Consider the following 9213-nt stretch of genomic DNA (forward strand, 5'->3'; position numbering starts at 1 on the left):
AATCAAGATCGAGGATTGATCATTCGTGGCAACCTTCGTTATTCTTTCTGAGTGTTGTAAACAGGCCATCTTGGATATGGATTTCTTGCGGGAGTACGGTGCCATCATAAATATACCGGACGGTGTACTGACCTTCTCAGCGGACCATAGCGCAGCGCTGCAGCGCAAGCCCATGCGCGTGATTGACGACGTGACCATGCCACCGTTTTCATGCCGCCTCGTCTCTGTCACGTGTAACACGCAGCATATTGGAGAAGGTGTCGTGGAACAAATATCGACGCTTTTACTCTCTCGAGGAATCCCTATTGCCAGAAGTCTCGTCAGTGTAGTGTCTGGACAAGCAGAGGTCCTGTTGACAAACTTCAGCAACGAGCGTCGACACAAGAGGGTATCACAGTTGTATACTTCGAAGAAATTGTAGAATTCCGCGAGTGCTTCGCAGTACAACACTCAGAGACGCCAGCCGCTTCAACACCACTGCCTGTCGACGTGAGCACAGATTTATCGCCAGCGCAGAGGCAGAGTCTTCTAGGTATTCTCGGCCTGCCCCGCCGCGGTGGTCTAGTGGCTAAGGTACTCGGCTGCTGACCCGCAGGGCGCGGGTTCAAATCCCGGCTGCGGCGGCTGCATTTCCGATGGAGGCGGAAATGTTGTAGGCCCGTGTGCTCAGATTTGGGTGCACGTTAAAGAACCCCAGGTGGTCTAAATTTCCGGAGCCCTCCACTACGGCGTCTCTCATAATCATATGGTGGTTTTGGGACGTTAAACCCCACATATCAATCAATATTCTTGGCCAGTTTGAAGATTGTTTTTCGTCGACCTCGAGGGCAAATCAAACGCCACTGACAAAGCACCGAATTATAACGGAAGAGACGGCAAGATCAATTCGACAAAACCCATACCACGTGGCACCGAAAGAACGCGAAGCAATCCAAGAACAAGTCCAGAAAAGGCTCAATAATGACATCATTCAGCCGTCAAAAAGCCCTTGGGCATCACCGGTAGTGCTAGTTAAGAAGAAAGACGGCAGCTTACGCTTCTGTGTGGACTACCGCAAGCTGAACCGCGTGACAAAGAAAGACGTATACGCACTGCCGCGGATTGACGATTCACTTGACAGGCTGAGGCATGCACGCTTCTTCTCGTCGATGGACCTGAAAAGCGGTTATTGGCAAATCGATGCCGATGAGCGGGACAGAGAAAAGACTGCTTTTGTTACGCCTGACGGGCTTTACGGGTTTAAAGTCTTGCCCTTCGGATTGTGCTCAGCCCCAGCAACATTTCAGAGACTGATGGATACCGTCCTATCAGGCCTTAAGTGGCAGACGTGTCTGGTATACCTCGACGACGTCATTGTTGTCTCACCAACATTCGAGGAACATCTAAGACGGCTGATATTGGTATTTCGAGCAATACGGTCCGCTGGCTTAACGCTGAAACCTGAGAAATGTCATTTCGGTTTCAAGGAGCTCCGATTTTTAGTACATGTGGTGAGCCATGAAGGTGTTCGTCCGGACCCCGACAAGATCGACGCCGTCCGAAAATTTTGGTGCCAACAGAAAAGAAGGCCGTAAGACGTTTTCTTGGCCTTTGCGCCTACTACCACAGGTTTATCGCCGATTTCTCGCACATAGCGTCGACCTTAACACGCATAACGAGAGACGATGTTCCATTTTTATGGGGCGAAGAGCAACAAGCAGCATTTGACGGTCTACGACAGCGCCTGCAGACACCACCTGTGCTTGCTCACTTTGACGAGGACGCTCCAACCATGCTCCACACTGATGCTAGCAACGTAGGTTTAGGCGCTGTACTCGTCCAGTGGCAAGACTCAGCCGAGAGAGTGATTGCATATGCAAGTAGGACGCTTTCCCGTGCTGAGTCCCATTATTCCACAACGAAAAAGGAATGTCTTGCTGTAGTATCGGCAGTTCTGAAGTTTCGCCCATACCTCTACGGCCGTCTCTTCCACGTAGTCAGCGACCACCACTCCCTTTGCTGGCTGACCAACTTGAAGGACCCATCCGGTCGGCTAGCGCGCTGGAGCTTACGCCTACAAGAATTCATTATGACGGTCGTCTATAAGTCGGGACGGCAGCACTCTGATGCTGGTTGCTTATCCAGGTCGCCTATAAAGCAAGACGATGTCTCAGAAGATGATGACATGGCATATTTAGGAGTGGTCGACACCGTCACCATTTCGTCTAAGCAGAAAGAAGACAGTGAGTTGCTCCCGCTTATTAATTTTCTTAACGGCCAGTCTACAAACGTTCCCAAGATATTTGCAAGGAGCCTGCCGTCATTCTGCTTGCGCAGTGGTGTCCTATACAAGAAGAACTTTGCCCCCAGCGGAAATGCGCACTTACTTGTCGTCCCGACATCAATTCGCGATGAGTTCTTGAGCGCTTGCCACGATGAGCCAACCTCCGGCCACCTCAGATATACGCGCACACTGGCCCGAATCCAACAGAAGTACTACTGGCCGAAACTTCCAGGCACTGTAAAGCATTACGTCCGCACGTGCCTCGATTGTCAACGACGAAAATTGCTACCTTTAAAACCAGCCGGATTGTTGCAACCAGTTCAAGTGCCCACCATGCCTTTTGCACAAATCGGAATGGATCTCCTTGGACTATTTCCGACTTCGCATATTGGAAACAAGTAAGTAATTGTCGCTACGGACTATCTTACTCGCTACGCAGAAACAAAGGCTTTATCAAGTGGAACCGCAGTAGAAGCGGCACGACTTTTCATTGAAAATATCGTTCTGAGGCATGGTGCTCCTAGAATTATAATAACAGACAGAGGTACCGCTTTCACGGCCATGCTCCTTGAGTCAGTGCTTGAGTTGAGTGGAACAGCGCATCGAAAAACTACCTCCTACCACCCACAAACCAACGGCTTAACAGAACGCCTCAACAAGACAATTGCTGATATGCTCAGTATGTACATCGACGTGGATCATAAAATTTGGGACGGCGTTCTACGTACCATACGTGGCGTTTGCCTATAATACGGCGCAGCAGGAAACTACACGGAGCACGCCATTTAGTTGCCCCGCCGCGGTGGTCTAGTGGCTAAGGTACTCGGCTGCTGACCCGCAGGTCGCGGGTTCGATTCCCGGCTGCGGCGGCTGCATTTACGATCGAGGCGGAAATGTTGTAGGCCCGTGTGCTCAGATTTGGGTGCACGTTAAAGAACCCCAGGTGGTCAAAATTTCCGGAGCCCTCCACTGCGGCGTCTCTCATAATGAAATGGTGGTTTTGGGACGTTAAACACCACAAATCAATCAATCAATCAACGCCATTTAGTCTTCTTTATGGCCGTGAAGTGACGACAATGATTGATGCCATGCTGCTGCACGACTGCGACGATACAGACACGAATGTTCAAGCCTTTACCCAACGAGCTGAAGAGGCACGGCAGCTAGCACGTGTGTGAATCGCCCGACAGCAGAGTTACGACGCACAACGTTATAACCTGCGACACCGATACGTCACTTATCAACCAGGTGATAAAGTGTGGGTCTGGAGCCCTATTCGCCGACGCGGCCTTTCTGAAAAGTTACTGAAGAAGTACTTTGGTTTCTACAATGTTGTACGGCGCCTAAGTGACGTGAATTATGAGGTCATCCCTGACAGTTCCTCGCGAGCTCAAAGATCTGAAATCGTACACGTTGTGCGGATGAAGCCATATTGCAGTGAGCCAGTTGCGTAATATACGTCAACTACATACACCGCGTATTCTGTAGCCGAGCATCGGGTCGATGCTCTTCCTGGAGGGAGGCAAATGCCACATTCAACCTGCAGAGGAGAGCTCGCGCAGCCAGAGAGGAAGACGAAGCTCTTGCCCGGTCCTCTTTACAAGCGCCTTCCATTTTAATTAAAGTGAGCTCTTCTATATCGGACTCCTGCTGTCTCTGCGTCGTGACAATAGGGCTGAGGGTTATATGAATGAACTAGTTAGACGTGAGAAAACATGGTATTAATGTAAACTGCGCCTTAGTACTTTCATATGTTTTTGTGCGTACTCGTCAGACATCGGAAGCCCTCTAGTTCGCCCTGACCCTAACATCGGCCTCGTTCTTCAATGTCGCTCTCAGCGTTCTTTTTATAATTCTGTTCGTAGCAGTGACGTCAAATTACATTTTCTACACATTTCATTGTTTGGATCACCTTCAGCTTTGTGGGGCTCCTTCCGTTTCACGGCAGTCACTGCGTTGGCAAAGAGGGTGGAGAATGACGCATATGTGAACGGCGAGCGTACGCGTTGGTTCTACTGGCGCGACGGCACGGAATCATGCGAGAAGGCCCGTGATGTCTATCGGTGGTTTCTACACGCACGGCGCCCTCCTAGTAACACCTATCGTGCTACCGTGTGCCTAATTTCGGTGCACGTTAAACAACTCTAGGTTGTCGAAATTTCCCGAGCCATCCAGTACGGCGTCTTTCGTAATCATATCGTGGTTTTGGAACGCTAAATTCACGATATTATTATCCATTCGCAATAAATAGCGTACCACTTGTGAGGGAAAACCAACCTTATTTCGAGATGTGTCAGTATACTTTAGCTCTTGGGCGATCTGTTGCATGATGGCCCGCCGTGGTGGTCTTGTGGCCAAGGTACTCGGGTGCTGACCCGCAGGTCGCGGGATCGAATCCCGGCTGCGGCGGCTGCATTTCCGATGGAGGCGAAAATGCTGTTGGCCTGCGTGCTCAGATTTGGGTGCAGGTTAAAGAACCCCAGGTGGTCGAAATTTCCGGAGCTCTCTACTACGGCGTCTTTCACAATGATACGGTGGTTTTGGGACGTTAAACCCCACATATCAATCAAATCTCTTGCACGATGAACTCGATTGAAAGCAGGGACCAGCCAAATCAAAGAACGTGCACACAAGAAGCAGGCGTTATAGACACGTGCGAACACTGCCCTTTCAAGTAAGCTTTATTGCATTGCCACCAAACCACCAAACTTGTTATTCTGCTTAGCAGGCATGCTCTTCCGACGTCAGATAGGGACGTATCGCTTCAGACATACTTCACGTATCACGCTGGCACGTTTCACAATGTGAGAGAGAGAGAAATAAACGTTTATTTAGAAAACAGTGTTTCGAGCGAGGCCAGGTGTCACCCTAAGGTGGGAGGGTTCCCTAGTCCAGGAACTCTCTGGCTTCGGCTGCCCTCTTGGCCCTGGCGACGAATTGTCGCTGGTCTTCCAGGTCCTCGAGGATGAGCTTGGCCTCCCCCGTGAGAGAAAACTAACCAACCTCTTTCGTGTTTCACAATGTAAAACGCGAAAAAATAATCATTGTTCTAGCTAGAAATTTATTTCAATGGTGGCATGGGTCTGAGCTGTCACCCCCTGGCTATGCCACTGAAAGGAGCGTGCCTCTTTTGCAGAAATGCAAGCTTTGTGTTTCACTTGTCGTCGGAACTTAAGGCAACGCGCATGCGGGTAAATTCTTGTACGGCAGTGCTATAAAACACAGTTTAAAGTCCAGCTTTCATCCGTGATTAACGCCTTCTTCTTGGTTGATATGTGGGGTTTAACGTCCCAAAACCACCATATATGATTATGAGAGACGCCGTAGTGGACGGCTCCGTAAATTTCGACCCCCTGGGGTTCTTTATCGTGCACCCAATTCTGAGCACACGGGCCTACAACATTTCCACCTCCATCGCTAATGTGGCCGCCACAGCCGGGCTTCGATCCCACGGGTCAGCAGCCGAGTACCTTAGCCACTAAACCACCACGGCGGGGCTAACACCTTCTTCTTACGCACGTGTTCTGTGTATTTCCTGGTACCCGCGCCTTCACGTTCTTTTGGATGTTTTGTGCTCGATCAAGCTTTACAGCGATGGATCAAGTTTCCATTGATAAAGTTTTGACATTAGATAGTTTACAACATTAGACAGCTTTGGAATAGTGTATGCAGGGTCAGCGTTGGTTGGGTAAGATGTGCGCTACTTAACTTGTGGTGAATTCTTTCCACGTCTAATGCAGCCACTGTCGGGCTGATGACGGCGTCGTGTTGTTTCATGCATGTTCAGGACTACGGGTCACCAATCGTTTATATGAGCGGGGAACGCAGAAAAGAAACGTTCTGCTGAGAGTCTTGATACCAACTAACTTTATTGTTCATTTAACTCGGTCGACTTTGGGAATATTTCCACCCTCCTATCCCTCTCCACAACTTTGTTGCGGAGAGGGATAGGAGGTTGGAACATCAAACAAGAAATATGACCATCAAACAAGGAATATGACCGTCGGTGGCTACCGTTCCGCAGCATGGGAGACGAGGGATGCAAAAAAAAAAAGGCAGATCCCACGTACAGTGGGAATCGATGATATGCGAAGCACGATTGAGGAAGGCTGATATGTCACTCTAAAATCAGCACAGTGTCACGAGGTGGAGGTAAATGATGCCGCACATGATTGACGTGTCTTGATTATTATGTTTCGATGTGTCGTTTACCTTCGTCATCTATTCACGTCACGTGATACCAAATTTAGTATATGTAGAGCTACGAAAACGGCATCGAGCACGCTATGAACGTGGTATGTTGTCATTTTGTTAAGCGACACGCTTGTCAGCATTATCATGTTTGCACCAGTTATCCATTGACGTCACGTACGTAACACGAAACTTGGCATATATTGTCGCAGTGCAACGCGAACAAAAGATGACAGCAGCTTACGGCAACGAAAAGGGCGTATTCAGGATCAGCTGTACAGCAAGATGCCTGCTTCGTTGTCGTCCCGGAAAACCTTCCGACCCACTAGCTAGAAGCTACAAAACATTCCTATCATCGTGCTTTTTCTTATAAACACGTGTCACTTGCCCCTCCTTATAAGAGCATCGCCCCGATGCTGATTCAGACGCACAGTATTTTTTTAACGTGATGTCAGTCACTCACATACGGCTTCATACGCACTACATGAACAAGTTCAGGCTGGTGCTGGCGACGCCTCGGGCATTGGGGACTCTCGGAGACAACCTCGTAGGTGACGTCCCTTAGCTGGCGCGATACTCGGTATGGCCCGAAATATCGCCTCAGCAGCTTCTCGGACAGTCCACGTTTTCGTACGGGTGTCCAAACCCACACTCTGACACCAATTTTGTACGTTACAGTTCTACGGCGAGCATTGTAGCGGCCTGCGTCGTAGTCTTGTCGCTGGTGGATCCGTAAGCGGGCGAGCTGCCTAGCTTCTTCCGCGCGTTCAGTGAACACGTCAGCGCCTGTGTCGGTAGCGTCCCATTCATGTGGCAACATCGCATCCAGCATAGTCCGTACCTCCCGTCCGTGAACCAAGCTGAATGGAGTCATGCGAGTCGCCTCTTGTTTAGCCGTATTGTATGCGAACGTGATATAGGGTAAAATTTCGTCCCAATTCTTATGTTGGACATCCACGTACATCGACAGCATGTCTTCAATCGTCTTGTTGAGGCGCTTCGTTAGTCCATTTGTTTGCGGGTGGTACGCAGTGGTCTTACGGTGAGTCGTTCCACTAAGCATCAGGACGTGGTCTAAAAGAGCTGCCGTAAATGCTTTTCTGCGGTCTGTGACCACGATAGTCGGGGCACCGTGGCGTAGCACAATATTTTCTATGAAAAATCTCGCCACTTCCACTGCGGTGCTTTTTTGGACAGCTTTTGTTTCAGCATACCTGGTTAGGTAGTCTGTTGCGACTATAACCTAGCGATTCTCTGCAGTAGAAGTAGGAAGGGGTCCCAAAATATCCATTCCTATCTGTTCAAAAGGTGTACGTGGAACCTGAACTGGTTGCAGCTGACCGGCGGGTCTCTTTGGAGGTGACTTGCGTCGCTGGCAATCGATGCAAGTCTGAATGTGGTGCTTGACGGCTGTTGTGAGTCGTGGCCAGTAGTATCCCTGCTGTACTCTTGCCAATGTGCGAGTGTAGCCTAAATGGCCGGACGTCGGCTCATTGTGACACGCTTGGAGCACTTCAGTTCGAAGGGGTGCAGGAATAACGAGCAAATAGGGAGCTCCGATGGATGAAAAGTTTCTTTTATAGAGGACGCCATTGCGTAAGCAAAACGACGATAATGTCCTTGCAAAGACTCTAGGTGCCCTCGAAGAACGTCCGTCCACGTAATTACTCTAATCAAGCAATTCAGGGTCACTTCGTTGTTGTTGGGCAATCGTGGACGCGTCGAGAACACCAAGGAAGGCCATATCATCGTCGTCAGAAAGAGAAGCTGACTGTACTGGGGATCGAGACAGGCAGTCGGCGTCCGTATGGCGCTTCCCAGACTTGTGTATGACCGTCATATCAAACTCTTGTAACTTCAGACTCCACCGTGCTAATCGGCTGGTTGGATCTCTTAAATTAGTCAACCAACAGAGGGAACGATGGTCACTTATAACTTTGAAAGGGCGGCCATACAAATACGGGCGAAATTTCATAACTGCCCAGACCACGGCGAGGCATTCTTTCTCAGTTGTTGAATAATTGGCCTCAGCGCGTGTTAGCGTCCTGCTTGCGTAGGCGATCACTCGTTCCGTGTTTTCTTGCCACTGCACAAGCACAGCTCCGAGGCCTACATTGCTTGCGTCAGTGTGAAGCATACTTGGCGCTTGTTCATCGAAGTGAGCAAGCACTGGAGGTCTTTGAAGACGTTGGCGGAGGTCATTAAACGCTGCTTGCTGTTCGTGATTCCACTCAAAGGTGGCGTCGTCTCTAGTGAGGCGAGTTAACGGCGACGCAATCCATGCGAAGTCGGCGATGAACCGGCGATAGTAGGCGCATAGGCCCAGAAAGCGCCTGACAGCTTTCTTATCGGTCGGTACTGGGAACTGTGCCATGGCCGCAAGTTTTTCGGGATCAGGCCGAACGCCGGTACAGCTGACGACATGACCAAGAAACAGCAGTTCTTCAAAACAAAAGTGGCATATCTCTGGTTTCAATGTGAGGCCTGCGGAGCGTATGGCTCGTAAAACAACTTCTAGCCTCTTGAGATGCTCGTCAAAAGTTGGGGAAAACACTATGACGTCGTCTAGATAAACTAAACAGGTCTTCCATTTTAACCCTGAAAGTACAGTGTCCACGAGCCTTTGAAAATTAGCGGGTGCTGAGCACAGACCGAAGGGTAGAACTTTAAATTCATATGAACCATCCGGCGTTACAAAAGCGGTTTTTTCCCGATCTCTTGGGTCTACCTCAATCTGCCAATATCCACTTCTGAGGTCC

Source organism: Rhipicephalus microplus, chromosome 2 (genome assembly GCF_043290135.1).
Source record: "Rhipicephalus microplus isolate Deutch F79 chromosome 2, USDA_Rmic, whole genome shotgun sequence".
Taxonomy (NCBI): Eukaryota; Metazoa; Arthropoda; class Arachnida; order Ixodida; family Ixodidae; genus Rhipicephalus; species Rhipicephalus microplus.